The sequence below is a fragment of the Balaenoptera borealis genome, assembly GCF_965194805.1.
Source record: "Balaenoptera borealis genome assembly, chromosome: X".
NCBI lineage: Eukaryota > Metazoa > Chordata > Mammalia > Artiodactyla > Balaenopteridae > Balaenoptera > Balaenoptera borealis.
In genome coordinates this window covers 109750858-109773015 of record NC_138881.1, presented here as the reverse complement: position 1 = coordinate 109773015, position 22158 = coordinate 109750858, and the positions used below count along the sequence as shown (strand labels likewise).

The 22158-nt window shown below is 39.1% G+C and overlaps 1 pseudogene across 1 annotated transcript in view; it reads right to left on the bottom strand.

Annotated features, from left to right (window-relative positions):
• Positions 1 to 323: 323 nt before the first annotated feature.
• LOC309621028 (olfactory receptor 11A1-like) overlaps positions 324 to 22158 on the bottom strand; it is a 37170-nt pseudogene continuing 15335 nt past the window's right edge. Inside the window, exons 1-2 of the transcript XR_014249905.1 lie at positions 9477 to 22158; positions 324 to 9148 (exon numbers count right to left, since the gene is read on the bottom strand). The exon at positions 9477 to 22158 is cut by the window's right edge and continues 15335 nt beyond it. The product of XR_014249905.1 is annotated as an olfactory receptor 11A1-like (transcript). The remainder of the gene's footprint in view (positions 9149 to 9476) is intronic.

Sequence of the window (22158 nt, the reverse complement as noted above, 5' to 3'; positions counted from 1 at the left end):
CAAATTGCTGTAAGTGCTTAATGCACATTTCTCCAAAACTAGTCTTCTAGTGAGCTTCTGTATATTTTATTAGATTCCACTTTTATCTTTCTTAGTCCTAGGCCAAGTGCAGGTGCAGTACTTTTATTAGTCATTTAACACAGTCAGCCTCACTACCAGAACACTTGCCTGAGTGCTACGCAAATAAATATGGTCCCTTCATTTAGGGAGCTCTCTTATTCTTATCGGGGTAGCACAGTTATTGCTCCTCCTCCAACCCCAAGATCCCCCAGTCTAATTTATAACACACTCACGCACACGCACACACACACACACACACACACACACACACACAAGAAACTGAACACAACTAAAGCACACCTGCCAATCCTCACCTCCAGGATTGAGCTTTTGAAGGGATTATATGCTGCATTATTTATTGTCTATCCCAGAATGGCTCCCCTCCCACCAACTAGGAAATACTCCTCCCCTCTCACAGTATAAATATGCTCAAGGAGAACTAGATCACTTCAAGGAGACAGAGACAAATCTACTAACCTTTCCCCCAAATCAGCTAAATAGATGATTTGGAGATTAACCAATATTTCAGGTTATAAAGATTATAATCTATCCTAAGTTTTGCTAATCAGACTGGGAGTTCCCTGAGGATGGGGAGAGTGCCTTGACCTTCAGACTGCCATCATTTTAGTTGATTGAATGAAGCTCATCATTATAGGAACAAACCCTCAGCTTCCTCAGTGCTTCCTCGACATCTTTGTTTTTGAGGCTGTAGATAAGGCGGTTACACATGGGAGTGACAACAGTATAGAGCAAGGAGAAGGTTTTGTTGAGAATTGGCACCTGGCCAGCCAAGGGCAGAGCATAGACTAACATCAAGGTCCCGTAAAACAAAGTCACAACCACTAGATGAGAGGAACAAGTGGAGAATGCCTTCTGCCTACCAGTCATGAAAGGTATATGCAAGACTGTGAAAAGAATCTTCCAGTAGGAGGCTAGGATTAGTCCAAAGGGGGCCAGAGTCACCAGTGCTGTTAGACTCATGCAGACCAGGTTGACTAGCTGGGGATATGAGCAGGAGAGCTTCTGCAGAGGCTTCAAGTCACAGAAGAAGTGGTCAATCTCATTGCCGCCATAGAAGGTCAAGCTGGATAGCAGCCTGGAATGCAGCTGCCACTGTGAAACCACTAACGCATGAGCCAATCACTAGCCCCAAACATATGGTTCTATGCATTAGTGTTGGATAGTGTAAAGGCCGGCAGACAGCCAGGTATCGGTCATATGACATCACTGCCAGAAGATAACATTCAGTGCTACCCAGGGCACCAAAGAAGTAGAGCTGAGTAATACAACCTACCATGGAGATCACTCTGTTCTCTCTCAACCTGGGCATGATATTCGATGTATAACAGACCTCCAGATATGAGAGGTTTGCCAGAAAGAAGTACATTGGTGTCTGGAGTCCCTGCTGAGTGCTCACCAGGATGACAAGGAGGAGATTCCCAAAAATGGTGGCCAGGTAGACAGTGCCAAACACCAAGAAGAGCAAGGGACCCAATTCCTTGAGGTCTCCAAACCCCAGTATTATAAACTCAGTCACCATTATAGTGGTATTTCCTGGCCTCACAGAAGTCAGAAGTTCCTGGAGATGTGTCAGTTTCTTCATACTATTATGTCAGATTACCACTTAGATTTCCTACACAGTACAATTCTAATCAGTGGTTGGAGCTCTGCACTGATTAGGGCATTTTGGGGGGAATTGGCTCTCATTGTAGCCAGTTCAATTTGCCCTCAGAAAAACTTTTATGGAAATTAGCTGAACTTGTCATCTAGTCAGGGTGTGGAATAAGGATGAGGAGACTAAATGGTGGAAGGAATGGCTCAGTGAAAATATGTCCCCATCCCTAAGGAAACAATTCAGAGTACAACTTTATAAGGCCCCTAAATTCACATCCAAAGGAGACATGTTTAGCCCATGCTTGGCATCCTTTGTGCCATTTTGGGTAGAAGAAATTCCCAAGGAAAACTCTTACTAAATTCTGACAATTCAAAGAAATGGCAGGCCAGATAGCAAATCACAATCACGATCTTCTTTATCAGAGCATGAAATGGAAGGTGAAATGCCAGGACTGAAGCAGAGAATCACTCCATTGATGTTACTGGGCCATCCATGCTTGTTTGCTGGTGACACCTCTGAGACAGTAGAACAGTAGCTGCTGGAGAGACAATAGATTCTGGAAAACCAGGTGTACATACTAAATATGTACGAATACAGATTTCTTATTTTTAAATCCTTCCCCATAAGAGGCTCTATTTTAGGCTTCTGGGTAGAAAGCCTAGCAGCTGACATGTGAAACTGCTGGTTAGACTCGTGTGCACACATCTGAACACACACACACACACACAGACACACACACACAGACACACACACAGAGACACACACACACACACACACAGACACACACACAGAGACACACACACACACACAGACACACACACAGAGACACACACAGACACACACACACAGACACACACACACACACACACACACACAGACACACACACAGAGACACACACACACACACAGACACACACACAGAGACACACACAGACACACACATACACACACACACACAGAGACACACACACACACAGACACACACACACAGACACACACACAGAGACACACGCACACACACACACACACACAGACACACACACACACACACAGACACACACACACACACAGACACACACACAGAGACACACACACACACACAGACACACACACAGAGACACACACACACACACACAGACACACACACAGAGACACACACAGACACACACACACACAGACACACACACAGAGACACACACACACACAGACACACACACAGACACACACACAGAGACACACACACACACACACAGACACACACACACACACACACACACACACACAGAGACACACACACATCTGGGTCTACACAGTCAGGTATAGATAGTCACATGTGCTATCATCTTTGCCATCAGTTTTTAATTTGGTTTTCCCAGAATAGTCTCCTAGAAGTGAAATATTTGCGACATGGGACTTTGCCTGCAAATCAGAAATACTGACATTAGGGAGGTAGTGGCCATGGATTAGATCACAAGGCCCAAATAACCAGGCTTTTCATATACATCATAGGCAGGGGAAGAGAAAATAGCATGTTTTCTCATTTAATTTTTCTACTAGTTTTTGTGAGGCAGTGTAGTAAAATTATTAAACACATGAACTCCAGTGCCATACTGCTCAGAATCAACTCCCAGCCTCTCTATTTACTAGCTGTATGACCTTGGGTAAGTTACTTAAACTTTCTGGGCCTCAGCTTTCTCAGCCTAAAAAATTATCAGAGTGGCTTCTCACAGTGTTGTGTTGAGGAGTAAATACATGTAAAGTAATTAAAACAATGCCTGAAACATAGTTAGCACTAAATAAACATTAAAGATTTTTCTTTACAAAATAATTTTTTTTGTAAGAACAGCCCCACAGAAGCATTAACCAACATCATTAATCACTATACTTAAATAAGATGATATGATATAAATGCACAAGGAAAACTGTACATCTCTCATTACTTCTTTACTGTTACTTATCACCACTTAATTTCACCACTTAATTTAACTTAAAGATAATTTAAGATAACTCTAGTGTCTATCTATAGAGTTATATAAGGATTAGATGAGATCATGAATATAATGTGCCTGCCACATAGAAACTGCTCAATAAATCATGGCTAATAATAGTACTAACAAAAATTTGCCTGAAGTCATCAAATGAGCATGAGCTGAGATTCAAACACAGTTCTGTGTGACTCCAACATTCATGATCTTTCCACCACACAAACTGACTCACTGCCTGTTATTATCTACACGTATGTGTATAAGCAAAGAGTTTTCAGAAAGCTGTCTAAAAGAATTAAAGGCAGACTTACAATCTTATACCTTTTAGCCAGCCTTCTTCCTACACATCTACTTTGCACCAGGTACCCACCACACGCAAGCCATGGGCACCCACACTGTTCTCCAGTTCCTTCCCAGCTTCTGACCTTGGTTCTGCCTCCTTTGAGAAGGAATAAAGGGTTTTTATTGGGTATTTTCATCTCAGACTCCCACCTCTTCCTCAAGAGCTATGGCTCCGATTCATTCTCCCTGGTTTCCCCAATATTAAGACCATCCTTAACCAGGTCTTTGGGCCTCAGGCTATAGTGCCGACCCCTGTTGTTGGATACATAGCTGCCTAGCTAAAATCCACATTTTCTTTGCAGTTGGGTCAGGCCAGCTGGGTGTGAATTGAATGATGTGTATAACTTTTAGTTCGTGCCCTTAAAAGAAAAGTACATATCCTCAGCCTCCCCTTTTTACTCTTCCCATCGGCTGGAAAACAGACCTGAGAGAAAAATCAGCAGCTGCCATCTGGGACTGAGATAGAAGTTGGATATTGAAAATAGCATAGCAACAGCACAGTAGCAGCCTGAACCCTCAGCTAGAGTAACACGAAACAGCCTACCTGGCTCTTCTGTGGAGATAAACACATTTCTATTTTGTCTCAGTCACTGAAGGTTTTAGTCGTTTTGTTACAACAGCTTAACCTGTACCCTAACTAACAAATGATTATAACTATCTCCTGGGTTATTGTGATCAGTCAACAAGATAATCCATATAAAATACTCAGCACAGTGGTTGGCAAATAGTAAATGGCAGCTATCATGATTTCTGTTGTTAGTGACTTCATTCCTCATCTCCATTCTTCCCCTTCTCTGGCATCTTTAAATACCTTATCCTAACCTAATTTTGGTTCCCTCAAGACCCAATGCCTGGTCAGGCCCAACAACCTTTGATATGGATTTAACAGTTTCCTACTCCCATGGGCTCAAAAACTCCCCACTCGTTCAGGAAGGGAATTTAAACACAAACAACCAGATTTTGCCCTTTTCCTAAACAAACCACAAATAACACATTTGACTGATTTGGGCCTGGTTCATATTCCTAACAAGCTAGATAGTCAGTCTTCAAACTGGGGTATGCAGAACCCAAGATCAATGGTGTTCAAATGGGGGAGATTTTGCACACATTCACCGCCCCCCCCATGTATTTGGCAATATCTTCACACATCTCTGGTTGTCACAACTGGAGAGGGGCATCTAGCGGACAGAGGCCAGGGATGCTCTTAATCACCTTATAATGCACAGGACAGCCCTTTACAAAAGAGAATTATCTGACCCCAAATGTTAATGGTGTTGCTGTTGAGGAACCCTGCCCTAGAGGTACACAATGACTTCCCAAAGAGGTAGGCAGACAAGGAGTGTTTTAAGAAAATTAATTTCTACTTTATATATGAACTATTCTCTAAAACTGATCTACTGTGAATGTGCCTGTGGTTGAAGAATCATTCCGGTCCTCTTTTCTCACCTCCCTTTTCACAATTACTCGTCTTCCACTTTTCAAGAGAAAGGTCTACTCATTAGGCATCTTGAAACTTACCATTGTTGCAGTCACTTTCTTCTGTGAGAGTACAGCAGAGTGGAGTAGATAAAATCTTGAAGTTAGAGCATAGTCTCAGGTTCTAATTAATTCTCTGTCACTTACTAACTCTATGACTTATTTCCTTGTTTATTTTAACACTTTGCAGACTTCTGGTAATAGGGTTTTTTTCTTTAGTTTAAAATTTCATGGTACATATATATTTGCTGAATGTATAATAGGATGATCAAGAGAAGACTTTCAAGTATAAAAATATGTATGACATTAGGATGAAATTCTGTGGGGAAACTGACTGGAAGTGTGAGTTCAAGAAGAAAAGGTAATGATGTTAAGTGTCTGACTATTAGAGAACTTGTCCATTTATATTTTCCTGTGTGATAGTGGACATCAAAATACTACAGTATTTAGAATTCATTGAAAAAGTTAAAAGAATGATGCAAGAGTTTAATTTTAAACTGTCAGTATTTACAAGGTGACAGAAATTATACAGTGTTTGCACCTATTTGAACCTACAATGAAAAATTTCTAGATGTCAATTTGAAAATGTGTAAGGGGCCAGAGTACAGTACAAAGTTTAAAGAGCTACGTTCCTACTGAATCCCCTCTGTGTCCTTTCTTGCTTGATGAAAAAACAGAAAGAGGAAAAAAACCAGTCACATAGAGATGTGATTAAAATGCAGCAGCAAATCCTACTGCACAAGACCAGTTTTCTCCGGTCCCCACTCACCCTGCCAGCTAGCTTCCAAGTGTTTTTTTTCTCCTGTTCAAGAAGTTCTTCATGCTCCCCCAGCCTTCCTTTCAAACTAATACCTATTTTTTCCTTTTTTATGAAATAATTACTCTCTTAGTCATCACTGCAGGTCTCTGGACTCTTATAACCTCCCTATGACTCAACATGCTTTTAGCAAGTGGGCCTCCAGATACAATCCACAATTATCAGACAGAACTTTGAAAAACATATTAAAAGAAAAGGAAAAGTTTTAAACAGTGGTATAAGGTGGTCCTCACACACACATACAGGCTGCACTCACAGAAAAGTTTTCTTCCCCATGCCAAAACCACCGGGAAAATGGACAAGTCAATCAAATGAATTAACTCAGTTGTTTGTTTTTATGCAGGAAATGGCAAAACCTGGTTCTTTTTTGGACTGCAACCTTTATTGTTTCAGGCAAGTTGTGAAACCGGTGTGTGTTCACAGGCTCAGGAAAGTAATTTCATGCACACACAAGCATACATCTATGCACACTGGGGATGGTGTGATTGTAGCTGTGGTGAGCAAGAAAGGGTGTGTTTTTTGCCATCCAACAGCCCAGACCTACATTTTCACGTTGAAATCAGAGAACACAACCTTAAAATAGAAATGGCAATAAACAAAATAGCTCATTTTCATCTGGATTGGTTTGCAGAGCATAGTTCTCTACTGGACTCTGGCCTGGTAAATGTCTCTTGCCTTCCTGGAAGTCTGAGCTGCCATTTGATTCTTCCCTGTCTGAAGACAGCTTCTTTACATTCTAAAAGAAGCCAAGGAAAAAAGTTCTTCCTCATACACTCCTTTAAGACCAATCAACAGGTGTGGATTTGATTTCCAGCTTATCCTATATTAGCTGTGTGACCTTGAGTAATACTCTTGACATCTCTCAGCCTCAGTTTCTTCATCTTCAAAACAGGGATAATGCTGTACACCTTGACTGAAACACACAATGAGTGCTGAGGAGTAAATGAGACATACTGTTTTTAACGATTATTTAAAGTACTATATATAAAATACATTAAAATAACAATTATAAATATTATAATAATTAATTGTTATTAGTAGCTCCCAAGACCACATATTCCACAGTTGATAAGCTTCAGCTATTAGAAATAAATCAGAATCAGAATCCTTTTAAATTCATCCCTGGTCTGCTCACTGGTTCTATATAACATAGATCTAACATTTTCTAATGTAATAGATAGTATCTTGATCTATATCTTGATCTTCAGATAATTGAAGAGAGATATTGTGGTCCCATTCTACTCCCACACCTAGATTTACTTTGCTCTGGGCTAAAAGAAAACTAATCGATTGAGAAGATTTTAAAGAAAAGAAAAAGTACAATATCAGTGGACTCACACTTCTGTTCTCAACATTATTGTTTACTTGACTGATGGCTACTGTCCCCTTTGGAGGTTGTTAACACATGGAAATGATGTTTTTTGAGTCTGGAAAAGTGAAAGAAGATGTTTCAGTTTGCTCTTTTATTCCCAGTACTAGTTAGCGCTTAATACCCTTTTGATGTACTCATGAATAAGTGGATGAAAATCTGTCGTCGATTTTATTTTTCCTAAGCAGGATGGCCTGGAGCTCCCAAGTCCTGCTGCACGGCTCCAGCATGATGAACCCCAGGATCCTGAGCCTTGATTCCAGCCCACATTCACAGAACACCTGGCTTTGCCCCTCTATTCTTCCAAGAGGGTATTTCACAAACTTTTGGAAGGCTGATGGCACCCTGAGGCCATCTGATGCTGGTGTCAGTAACTGATGCCAAGATAAACCAGTTTTTGTTTTCTAAGGGGGAGATGGGGACCCAGCAACCTGGTCCTAAGTTCTCTTATAGATAAAGCAAGTGGGTGTACTATATTATTTGCTTATTAGGTATTAATGATGCAGCCTCAAGTTCAGATCAGATGACTTAAAAAAAATAGACTGAGCCCTTCACAGCCAAAGAAAGAAAACTTCCTTGGGACCAACTGGAAAGAAGAGTTTTGTATGTTTATTTATTTTCTTTATGTTTTTTGTTTGTTTGGTTTGGTTTGGTATTTGCTTGCTTATTTTTTTAATTATGCACACTTCACCTCCTCTCTAGATTTCCTGAGCTAAGTTATGAGGCTACATCAGAGGTAAAAAGTCAGCACCTCCAATCCCACCCTAGTCCTAGTTCTCTGCCACCTCAACCTGTTCAGCTCCATAGATGAAGGGGATTAAGAGGTACAAACCTTCAGTAATGTAATAAATAAGTTGCACAGAAGATTTCTAGACTTATCCTCATGATCATTTTTTAATGTATACAAAAGTCAAATCATTATGTAGTACATCTGTAACTAACATAATATTGTTCACCTACTATATTTCAATAAAAAGCATAAAAAGTAAAAATCATCTTTTTGTCCAAGATCTTAAGTAGTACAAGTTAAAGAAAAGAGAAGAAAATCACATATTAGGAATTTTATATAACACAAGGCCCAAACACGACTGAGGAGCTATTTTTCTCCAATCATCAGGTTGAGTACATCCCAGAACATTATAAATTGTCAATTCCGTGAGTAGGAGCAGAGTCTGTCTTGCTTATGCTGTACCCCAATCTCTAGCACTGTGCCTAGACTTTTAGAATGCACTCAGTAAATATTTAAGGAAGGAAGAATATAAGGAATGTAAGGAAAAGAAGGACAGAAGGAAGTTTCTAAGCAAATATCTAAAGAAGGAATTGTTCTGGAATAAGGCATTCTATAACTCTAAGGCCCTGGAGGTAGAAGGGACCATGAGAGACCACTGGTGTCCAGCCTTTCACGCACACACAGGAGACTATCTGAATTATTTATCATTCTATTTGAAGAATTCATAGGACAAAATCTCCATGGTTCTCTTTGCCTCCCATTTTTATAGCTACTTTATTTATTTATTTATTTTTGGCTGTGTTGGGTCTTCAGTTCGTGCGAGGGCTTTCTCTAGTTGCGGCAAGCGGGGGCCACTCTTCATCGCGGTGCGGGGACCGCTCTTCATCGCGGTGCGCGGGCCTTTCACTATCGCGGCCCCTCCCGTTGCGGGGCACAGGCTCCAGACGCGCAGGCTCAGTAGTTGTGGCTCACGGGCCTAGTCGCTCCGCGGCATGTGGGCTCTTCCCAGACCAGGGCTCAAACCCGTGTCCCCTGCATTAGCAGGCAGATTCTCAACCACTGCGCCACCAGGGAAGCCCCGCCTCCCATTTTTATTGCCAGTAAAGTCATGCTCACACTCTGGTCTGTAACTTAATGAAAATTTCCAGGCTACACATCCAGGTTTACTATTCCCACTTGAGCTATCAATGTGCTACTTAGGAAATTTACCTGTATTAATTTAGTCTCCAGAGCAGCCAAACAACTGGCCAATTTTCAAAAGAAAAAGAATTCAATCAACCTAGTTATATCCCCTTTTCTCTACTTCCTTGAATATGCATGGCACCTAGATAAGTCTCTCTATATAATAAGCTCTCTGGTTTATTTAGAGACAGGGAAAAGGTTCTTGTAAAATTATAATTAGTTGAGACTCAACAAAACTAAGAAAGTTTAATATACTTTGCTTTTAGGGGAGAAAGAAAAATTAAAATTGAAGCCATCACAATTAAAATTACAAAAATTTTCAAGGGCTCTCCTGCATTCAAATCACATTCAGCCCAGTTTCCTTTCCCTTCTATAGCTGAGGCTTTGGACAGTGGTACAAGGAGTATGAATGATCCTCCTATGGCCCTGAAAGAGTTTCAGTGTATCAGGATTCATTGATCATCTCAGATGTTTCATAGTAATTCAAGCAATGTGGACACAGTCCCTTGGAAAGATTTCAAAACTGGGGTTTGAAATTAAGAAAGTTCTTTAGATGCTAAGAAAAGCATGACATGACTCTTCAGAGATCTAGAATAGTTTATGGACAGAACACCCAATTCTTTAACCATTCTGCAATGGTTTTGTCATATCATCATTTTACTGGTAGAAGTGGTGGTGTCAGTGGTCATCGCAGTGGCAGCTGTTAACATTTATTGACCCTGCACTACATGGTGAACTCTATGCTAAAGCTTTCAGGTGGATTAACTTATTTATTCATAAATTATCTTTCTTAATCCCCAAAAGAAACATATCAGGTAAATACTAATATTATCTTTACTTTGCAGATGATGAAACAAAGGAAAAAAGATGTTAAGCAACTCATCCATGGTTACTAACAGGGCAATTCAGGTTTTATTTTGGCATAAGGCTCTCTGTCCCAACCACAAATATACCCCACTCTTTGGCCTTCTTCAAGTCATACTCTAACATACAAATTAGTAGAGATTAGATGGAAGGTTTAAAACCAGGTAAGAAGCCAGGTTAAAGTCAGAGGAACTCAACCCCAACCAATCCCCATTTCTGTATACATAGATAAAAACTTTCTCCTCATGTTGAGTAAAGAACAGCATTTTCAGATGCTAAGGAAAATATGACATTAATATGTAAAACTATAATTTATATGAAAATGGTTTTCTAATGGTTGTTACATTTAGAAATATAAAATTAATCTATTCATAACTCACTATAATAAGGAAGAATTAGGCAAGCACTTTATATCTATCAACTCTGTGATCTTTTGTCATCTTATTAAAATCAACATAATTCTGATTATAGGCCAGGTGTCCAGACTGCCTTCTAAATTGATAGCAATATAGGATTAGCACCTCATTCTTTAAAATATTCACATAGTTTATGCAAAAGCACGATTGTTAGCAGGATAATAATTGGCTTAATTAGGGAAAAGGAGGGGAAGGAAACAAGCATTTATTGACCACCTGCATCATATTGTACTAGGTGCCTCCACATACATTATCTTGTTATGATGATAATACATATCTCACATGGTTGTTCTGAAGATTAAATGAGTCCACGTACATGAAAGTGCCCAGGGGAGGCAGAGAAAGGGACCTAACAATATAGATCACATCCCGTGTTCCAGTCCTGTGATGTGTGCTGTCACATACATTATTGCCTTTAATCTTCACAACAGCCCTGCATACTTGGCCTTGCTATCCAGATTTTATGCATAGAGATACTAAGTCTCAGACAAATTTTTAACTACTAAAGTCACACAGATAGTAGATGGTTGAGTTAAGAGTGCAGACCCTGAATTGACTGAATTATACATCCATGATCTTGCCACTATATCAAACTATAGCAAAAGCCTGTTTAACAGCACTTTGTCATAGGGAGGGAGGAAAGAAAGGTATCAATATCCATTCATTCATTCAACAAATATACTTTCAGCATATACTCTGTACCAGGCACTGAGCTAAATTATCTCAGTAAATCTTCACAACACACCTAGGAGACAGGTACCAGGATTACCCTAATTTCAGGAAAATGGGGCTCAAGGAAGTTAAGTTGACTTGCTCAGCATCATAGAGCTAGGACATGGGAGAATCTGGATCCAAAATTAGTTTGTCTTCAAAGCCTTTACTCTTTTCAGAATATTGTGCTACTTTTAGAAGGCAAATTATGCCCCCCCCGTATGCAAAGAAAGGTATTTTAAATTATCTCAGATACGATTAGGAAGCTCAGATTGCTGGTCCCCAGTCCTAGGGCTCTATTACATGACCGGACCTCTGTAGCCTAGGAGAGAGAGACACAGAGGCAGAAAAAAAGACAGAGAAAGAGAGAAACAGAGAGAGAGAGAGAGAGAGAAATACTCAATCATGCTGGTCACCCTGGAGATGGAAAGGACCACAAGAAACCATCAGGTCTAGCCATCTGCTTTGTAAAACAGCATTCTGAACTACCTGCCTATTCTCATGCCAAAGATGTATTGATGCCATCCAAAACCCAGGATTTTTCTGTGTACATGGTGGGTACTAGACCAGAGTGTGACATGCACCATGCAAACCCATCTCCACCACCAAACGTAGAATGTCATGGCCCTTTCTACTAAATAAAGAGCAACACAGGAAAGGCTGCTACAGAATGAATGGACTTGATGGATCTCATAAGAAGACTGGGGTTGTTTTGTTTCATTTTTTTGTTTTGTTTTGTTTTTAACATCTTTATTGGAGTATAATTGCTTTACAATGGTGTGTTAGTTTCTGCGGTATAACAAAGTCAATCAGCTATACATAAACATATATCCCCATATCTCTTCCCTCTTGCATCTCCCTCCCACCCTCCCTATCCCACCCCTCTAGGTGGACACAAAGTACCGAGCTGATCTCCCTGTGCTATGTGGCTGCTTTCCACTAGCTAGCTATTTTACATTTGGTAGTGTATATATGTCCATGCCACTCTCTCACTTCGTTCCAGCTTACCCTTCCCCCTCCCCATGTCCTCAAGTCCATTCTCTACGAAGAAGACTGTTTTTAAGTCATAAAGTTGCCTCCAAAACCAGTCTTCTGTCATTCACCTCAGCAACATCCCTTTTAACCCTACTAATATATGGGCCGATGACCATACTTCTGGGTAGGCAAGCCTCAGCCTACCTTCTTCTTCCCCTAAGATCAGTGGTCATTCTCATCTCTGGTTGTAGCTACTCCCATAACCTCCACTCTTGCAACAGTTCTCAATATTCTGCCGGCAAGGATATGATTTTCTGAAATAAATCTTGAGCAAAGGAACTTATCTTTCCTATTATTTAAAGATGGCTCCCTTAGCTATTCCCCACAAGGCTATCTTCCCATACCTGCATCAGGGGAACAGAACTGGAATTCAGAGGCTCCAGGAAATCCTTGCCAGGTGACCCAAGGACTGCCCTAGGGTATGGTTGGCCCAGAATGAGATTCTGGTGTTAACGAGGCCTAGATGGAGGGTTCAAACTCTGTGGAACCAGTTACAATCCTACACAGGGAAATCTGTGCTGCACCTGAAACCTCTGCACTGCCACCTCCCAAATTCAGGCCCTGGATCACAATGAGGAACAGGGCCAGAGTGCAGGAGGCCTCCAAGCAAACTCTTCAAACTTCACGTGCTAATGGAGCATTGCCACAGGGGAAATAACTGCAGACTTCACACTCCAGAGGCAGTGTAATGTAACAGGATACACAAGGCCTTTGGACCTAGAAATCTGGGTGACTTGGGGCAGTTACTTAATCTCTCTGTGTTTCTGTTTCTTCCTTTTAAATGGTCATGAGCTTGGTAGAGAGGGGCTGAAGTATGAGGCATGGCGTCACATTTATTGAGTGCATACTTTATCCAGGCATTGTACTCAGTACTTCACAGATACACTCACTTCATAGGCCCCAAATTTCTTCAAGTTATGAATTATTATTGAAATAATAATGTACCATATAAGAGAGTGCCTGGCTCATAGTACACTTAATAAATGTCAAATCCCTTCCTTTTCAAATCTATAGGGAAATGACAAGAATTCCAGTTCTCAGAAAATACATCTATTCAGTGTTCTCCCTAGTGTTTTTGAAGTCTGCAGTTTGCAGTTTGAAGAGGCTTTGAAGAAATCATTTTTAGAAGTAATCATAGAATGTCAGACTGGAAGAGACTTTAGAGATTGTTGATGTCTGACTCCTCAATAAATAGAACAGGGAGATATTTACTTGTTACTGGTTCTGCAGCAAGGACTACACCAGAACCAAGGTGCCCTCCCTCCCAAGTGTGTGTGATCCTATGACTCTTAAAGGCTGGCTCAGAAAAAGCCACTCCTAACCTTACATTAGCAAAAGTCATTCAGACTCAGGTTGGCTGCAGGACATAGAAGCTGCTTGGGGTTCAAGAGCTGCTACTCCACAAGAGTTTCAGGAAGTGGCTCTGGGACAAGGGAGGGAGGGGAGAGAAGCTAGAATCCACAGGATTTACCATCTTGTGGAAGCTAATTTAGAAACAAAGGCAGAAACAAAAGCAGAATCTTGATCTCTTGATAGCCCCATCTTTGGAGATTAGGGAACTGCACAGGGTTCCACTTTCCCTGTGGGATCTTGAAGTCCACTGCCCTCTCCCATGAACTAGTTTGCAATTCCCACCATGAGTCACTCTCAGCTATTGCCTCCCAAAGACCTTTGTCAGAAAGAATATGCTGGCAAGAATTCTGTTCCTAAAACTGGAGCTATGCATAGAAAGTACTCCAGAAATATCTACTGAATGAATTAATCAATGAATCAAGGCCTGTTTAGAGAGATCCTTCTACTGTCTCACTGGAACACGGGAGTAGGGCTGAGTTTCTAAAGCAGCCCATAGGCATTTTTGGTTAGTTTAGCTTCTCACCTCCTAGCCTAGAGCCGGAGAATTGGCCTTCTCTAGAGGAGGGAAAGCCATTCTCCAAAGGCAAAAAAGTCCAGTCCCTGTGCCTCAGCCTGAAATTTTCCAGAAAGAATGGTAAGCACACCTCCAGGCAAGCAAACATAAAAGAACTGAGGCCACAACAATTCCTCAATGATCTAAGGGGAGTAGATATGGGGAACAAAGCCCCATTCTCTGGTGATACCTTACTTGCCACTCATTTAAAGAAAAGGCGTGAAATAATTCCAATCATTATTCATCAGTCATTCTTCATCTACCCCTTGTAGAGAAATGGCCTGAGTGGGAGTAGGAATGGGAGCAATCAGAGGGCTACATGGGTTGTGTGTGTGGGGATGGAGAAGAGGCATTGATCAAGGGAACTGTCTTGACGTATTAGAGAAAATTTCAGTCTAGTCTATAACGTTCTCAGAATGAACAACTAATCCTTTTTGCTCACAAGCTTAAATTAAAGAGTCCATGGATTAACAAAGCGTTTAAAGAATCCTAGAACCCTGGATGTGTACATATACACATACGTAAACTCAAATGATCACAGGATACACACGCAGATTCAAACACATACAAAATGTAACCAAAAAAAACCAAGCCAACACATACTATCACACAGATACAAATCCTTAAATATGCACACATACAAATGACACCACACACACACACGCGTGTGCACACACACATACACCCACTTTCAGACAGACTAATAACATCTTCTGGGCTAACTGGACAAACTGAATGCTCCCCAAATGGTAGCTTGCTACTACTCGCAACTCTTCCTTTACCTGCTCCAGCTTTTAAAGTTTTTCCTAACTTGTTCGATTTTTTAAAAGTTGTAACAACTCCCAACACAGTTTATCACGTATCCTTGGCAGCTGGTATTTGAGGACTTCTAGAGTGTTTACTTGAAAGACACTTTTCTCTTGAATAAAGTAAAACTCAGAGGTAGAAATAGGAAAATACTTCCACAAACCAGATTTTTCTCCTTCATTATACTATTAAATGGCAAATCTTCCTCCCTAAACCATACCTCCCTGTCCACATGATATCTTGGCCAATTCAAATTTTTCTGAACCATGTTTCACTTTTGAATAGACATTTTCCAAATTCTTGTCCTAGTCCTGCTCCTATTGAAGCAACTTCACATCCAGGTTCCCTTAAGCAGCACTATATCTGAGACACATATTAAGGAAAGAACAGAAAACTGAGATCCTAAATCCTATGTCTGTGACCACTGTCCCAAGTCCCTTTTGGGGCATGAATTGAGTTGGTAGCAACTTGACTAATTATGATTTTGCCAAGAGTAGGAAGACAGCGAACTTGTTTTCTTCACCCTCTGGATCACTATAATTACAAACCTTACACCTTTCTGTGGAGCCCTTTACAGTTTACTACGTGCTGTTGTTCCTTTGTTGTTCTTTTATTCCTTTGTTCCTATGGTTCCTTTGTTAGTCCTTGAGACACCTCTCTGAAGTTATTCAAGCAAATTTAAATACAGTATCCATTTTACTGATGAAGAAACTGAAGTCCAAGTGGGTGTGGTGACCAGCCTAAGATTCACAAAGCTAAGTAGTGTCAAAGCTACGTCTTGATACTAGGTTTTTATGACTCTGATGCCAATAATTTAAAAACTGCATTCCCCGTGACACTCCCCCCCACAACACAGACACACATAGTAAGGCTCTATTCTAGTTTCACACTTTCAAAGCAACACCCTGATCTTTTGCCCTCTCTTGCTCCCAGCAAACAACGTATTTTACATCTTTTCACCCTGGACCATCTTCTCTATGCCTAAGTAGATAATATCATTTCACTTAATCTTTAGGAAGGGTTAAGCAACTTGCCAAAAGTCACGCAGTCAATAAATTGTGGAGCCAAGATTGCAATACAGAGACATTGGGCTTCAATGATTATTGTTTTTTCTATAACATTACACTGCCTTTCAGAGCTAATTTGTTAAACTAATCTGCTAATGGGCTAATACTGTACAAACACCAATCAAAAGGAAATTGGAACAATTGTATTTCTTTTATTATTGCAGTCAATGTGACACAAGAACAGCTTAATACATTTTTCCTAACTAAATTCTATCGTCAGGACATTGAACACCTACTGTATGCCTGGCTAGACCCTGTGGCACAGTTAGGGAACAATACAAAACAGTGTACTAAAACACTGAATGGTACACGTTTAAATGTCCACTTGTAAATTGGAAGCAATAATAAATTAAAATAAGTTATAAGGGTGATCAACAAAGAAACAAAGGTGAATGGAATTATCAAGAAGGAAATAAAAGTTTTGCTTGGCTAGGAAAGATTTGAGAAATTATAGAAAAGACAGCTTTCCATACAAGAGAAACAGTATAAGCAAACACATAAAGGCAAGTTTGAATATACCATGTACGTGAACAAAGAATAGACTGGCTTCATTTCCATATAAGATATAGTTTGGGGAGGAGTTCAAAATAGTGTGTTATGCAAAAATAAACTCAAAATGGATTAAAGACCTAAATGTAAGGCCAGACACTATAAAACTCTTAGAGGAAAACATAGGCAGAACGCTCTATGACACAAATCACAGCAAGATCCTTTTTGACCCAGCTCCTAGAGAAATGGAAATAAAAACAAAAATAAACAAATGGGACCTAATGAAACTTCAAAGCTTTTGCACACCAAAGAATACCATAAACAAGGTGAAAAGACAACCCTCAGAATGGGAGAAAATATTTGCAAACGAAGCAACTGACAAAGGATTAATCTCCAAAATTTACAAGTAGCTCATGCAGCTCAATATCAAAAAAACAAACAACCCAATCCAAAAATGGGCAGAAGACCTAAATAGACATTTCTCCAAAGAGGATATACAGATCGCCAACAAACATATGAAAGGATGCTCAACATCACTAATCATTAGAGAAATGCAAATCAAAACTACAATGAGGTATCATCTCACACCGGTCACAATGGCCATCATCAAAAAATCTAGAAACAATAAATGCTGGAGAGGGTGTGGAGAAAAGGGGACACTCTTGCACTGTTGGTGGGAATGTAAATTGATATAGCCACTATGGAGAACAGTATGGAGGTTCCTTAAAAAACTAAAAATAGAACTACCATACGACCCAGCAATCCCGTGACTGGGCATATACCCTGAGAAAACCATAATTCAAAAAGAATCATGTACCATAATGTTCATTGCAGCTCTATTTACAATAGCCAGGACATGGAAGCAACCTAAGTGTCCATCAACAGATGAATGGATAAAGAAGATGTGGCACATATATACAATGGAATATTACTCGGCCATAAAAAGAAACGAAATTGAGTTATTTGTAGTGAGGTGGATGGAGTTAGAGTCTGTCATACAGAGTGAAGTAAGTCAGAAAGAGAAAAACAAATACCGTATGCTAGCACATATATATGGAATCTAAAAAAAAATGGTCAGGAAGAACCTACAGGCAAGACAGGAATAAAGATGCAGACTTACTAGAGAATGGACTTGAGGATACGGGGAATGGTAAGGGTAAGCTGGGACAAAGTGAGAGAGTGGCATGGACATATATACACTACCAAATGTAAAATAGATAGCTAGTGGGAAGCAGCCACATAGCACAGGGAGATCAGCTCGGTGCTTTGTGACGACCTAGAGGGGTGAGATAGGGAGGGTGGGAGGGAGAAGCAAGAGGGAGGAGATATGGGGATATATGTATATGTATAGCTGATTCACTTTGTTATAAAGTAGAAACTAACACACCATTTTAAAGCAATTATACTCCAATAAAGACGATAAAAAAAAAATAATGTCTTGTGTGGAATAGCTGGTTGTCCCCAACACGAGGGAAATTTGCATTCACACACATGTTACTTTTCATACTCTTACATTGGTTATTCATGAAAACAATGGGAGAAAGACTTCCCTGCAAGCTTCCTCATACTCTTCTCCCCTATGAAGCAAAAGCCTCAAGATGCTAAGGGTAGGGCAGAAAATTCTCTCACTTCCATGGCACAGGCAAAGATCTATTGCTTTGAGTGAAGCAGGGGAATCGAAGCAAACCTGTCTGTTGCTGAGCAAATGATAAAGAATCTTTTACCCAGAACTCAGGAAAAATACTTTGCCCCTTGGGGAAGAATATAAGCAAATCCATCTACCTCTGGAACAGGGGAAGGAAATTTTCTTGGGCCCAGGATCCTACAAACATACCAAGCATAGAGCTGCTACTACTGGGAGAGGGACAGGAAACTCTTGCCCAAGACCAAAGACAGATACAAAGCAGAGTTTCACTGCCACTGTAAGGATGGCCAAGAATACTAGGAACCTTCATTCCTAAAGCCCAGGTGTACAGGGCCTGCCTGAGACTGATACTGGACCAAGTCAACAGAGAACATGCTATGCCCCCATGAGGATCCCAGAGCAAAATAACAAGTAACAGCATTTTTCTACTGAAGGAGGGGCAGGAACATAGACAGAACTCCCCTCTGTGGCCCAGGTATGCAAGGGCAACTGAAAGCTGAGGGGGAAAAAGAGAAACTGAGAAAAACCCTCTGGCAACAAAATTCACACTCTAAGGACGTGATATTAGCAGTTTACCACTACAGGAATTTAAAGCCAGTAGTGCACTGATAATAATGATAGCACAAGTCACAAAGCCTGCTCAACTACTGAGTGAATTGACTCAGGTTCACTATTAAATGGCCTTATACAAGAAGAGGCAGGGTCATGTCCGGGCATAACTATTTACCATAGTTCTTACTATTCTTCTAAACACAATGTCTGGCATTAAATAAAGTGGATACATATATATGTATAACTGATTCACTTTGCTGTACACCTGAAAGTAATACAACGTTGTAAATCAACTATACTCCAATAAACATTTAAAAATTAAGCTATAATACAGGGGGAAAAATTGAGAGAAATGCAAAAGCAAGAAAAAATAATCTATTTTCAAGAAATTAAGTAACAAACTAAACTGGATTCAGAGATGTTGCAGCTATTGGAATGATTAGAAAGAGACTTTAAAATAACTATAATTAATATAACAAATGACCTAGTAAAAAAGATGGATGTATATGTATGAACAGATGGGGAATTTTGGCACAGTAATGGAAACTATATGAATGAATAAAATGGAAATACTATAAATTGTTTTTAAAAACACAGTAACAAAGTAATACAGTAATGAGTTTACACAGCTGAAGAATGCCTTTGATGGGCTCATTAACAGATGAATACAGCCAAAGAAAGGATTAGTGAACTTGAGGATAGGTCAGCATAAGTTATCCAAACTATAAGGCAAAGAGAGAAAAAAGTGAAAAAAAAATGGGACTTTCCTGGCGGTCCAGTGGTTGAGACTTCGCCTTCCAATGCAGGGGATGTGGGTTTGATCCCTGGTTGGGTAGCTGAGATCCCACATGCCTCGCAGCCAAAAAGCCAAAACATAAAACAGAAGCAATATTGTGGCAAGTTCAATGAAGACTTTAAAAGTGGTCCACATCAAAAAACTCTTTCTAAAATAGTGAAAAAAAAAAGTTGTGGGTCAACATGTAATTGAGTAACATACAAGTAAAGTGAGCTTCAGAAAAGAAGGCAGAAAAAAAAAATGGTACAGAAGAATCATTTGAAAACATAATGACTGAGAATTTTCCAAAAATAATGAAAGACTATAAACCACATATCCAAGAAACTCAGATGTGGACAAATATAAATATACACTTCAATATAAATCACAGTCAAACTTCTGAAAACCAACTACAAAACAAAAATATTGATGGTAAAAAGATGTAGTACATTCAGAGGAACAAATAAAATCATGGTAGACTTCTCATAAGAAACTATACAAGCCAGAAGATAATTGGGTGACATATTTAAAGTATTGACAGAAATATATGTCAAACTAGAAGTCTATACTTATTGAAAATATTTTTCAATAATGAAGAGAAAATAAAGACTTTCTCGGACAAACAAAAGATGAGAGAATTTACTTCTAGTAAACATGTGCTAAAGGAAATGTTAAGGAAAATTATTTAGGCAGAAAGAATAAGACACCAGATGGAAACTTGGATCTATAGAAAGAAATGAAGAGGGACAGGAATGATAAAAATAAAAGCAAATATAAAAGGCATTCTGTGAGTATTTTAGTCTCTTTAAAATTAAATAGGCAATTTCAAGAAAAAAATAGTAACAACATATTTTTGAGCTTATAACATATGTATAAGTAAAATGCACGGCAACAGTAGCACAATAGATATGACGGAGTAACGGGTAACATTTGGTATAAGGTTCTTATACTACATGTGAGTTGTATTATATTACTTGAAGTTGGACTCTAATTAAAGATGTATATTATAAACCATAGTGAAACCAATAATAAAATTTTGAAAAGATCGTAAATAAGTCAAGAGAGGAGATAAAATGGCATCACAAATATTACTCAACCTATTCAAACAAAACAAGAGGAAAAATTCATAAAAAACAGATGAGACGAACAAAAAACAACTAGCAAGATACAGATGTAAATGTAACCATATCAACAATTCCAGTAAATGTAAATGGTCTGAACACCCACAGAAAAGGTAGATATTATCATATTGGCTACAAAAGCAAGACCCAATTATATGCTTCTTACAAGAAGCTCACTAGAATTATAAAATAATTTGTAGATGAAAAGGAAAATAAGATATACCATGAAAGCCTTAAACAAAAGAAAGCTGGAATGGCTATATAAATGAATATCAGACCAAGAATTCTTCAGAACAAGTAATATTTCTACCAAAGATAAAGGGGGACATTACATAATGATAAGGAATTCAGTTCATCAAGACAACAACATAACCCTAAATGTGTACGTACTTATCAACGGAATTTCAAAATACATGAAGCAAAAATTGTCAGAACTGAAAGGAGAAAAAGATAAATACATTATTACGGTTGGATACTTCAACACTTCTCTCTCATTTAACAATAGAACAAGTAGGCAGTAAATAAATAAGGATATAGAAGGTCTTTATAATATTATCAACAAACTTGACCTGACTGTTATAGAGCACTCCACTCAACAACAGAAGAATATGCATTGGTTTCAGGTGCACATGATGCAGTCACAAAAATGCCTTATTTTCTGGTGCATAAAAGAAACACAATAATTAAAATAATTGGTTATATAAAGTATTTTCTGACCAACATAATTAAACTAGAAATCAATATTCTGGAAAATATCTAATTATTTTGAAATTGAACAACACCATACTAAAAACTCCATAGGTCAAAGAAGAAGTCCAAAGGAAATCATGAAATATTTTGAATTTAATGAAAATGAAAATACAGCATATCAAAATATGTGAGACAGAAATAAAACATGCTTAGAGGGAATTTTTTTTAATTTTTAAAATATCTTTATTGGAGTATAATTGCTTTACAATGGTGTGTTACTTCCTGCTTTATAACAAAGTGAATCAGATATACATATACATATATCCCCATATCTCTTCCCCTTAGAGGGCAATTTATAGCAGTAAAGGATTATATCAGAACAGACAAAACTTTTGAAACAATAATCTAAACTTCCAAATTAAGAAACTAGGAAAAAGAACAAATTAATCCCAAAGCCAAAAGGAGAAGGAAATATAGAGAACACAAGTCAATGTCAGAGTAAAC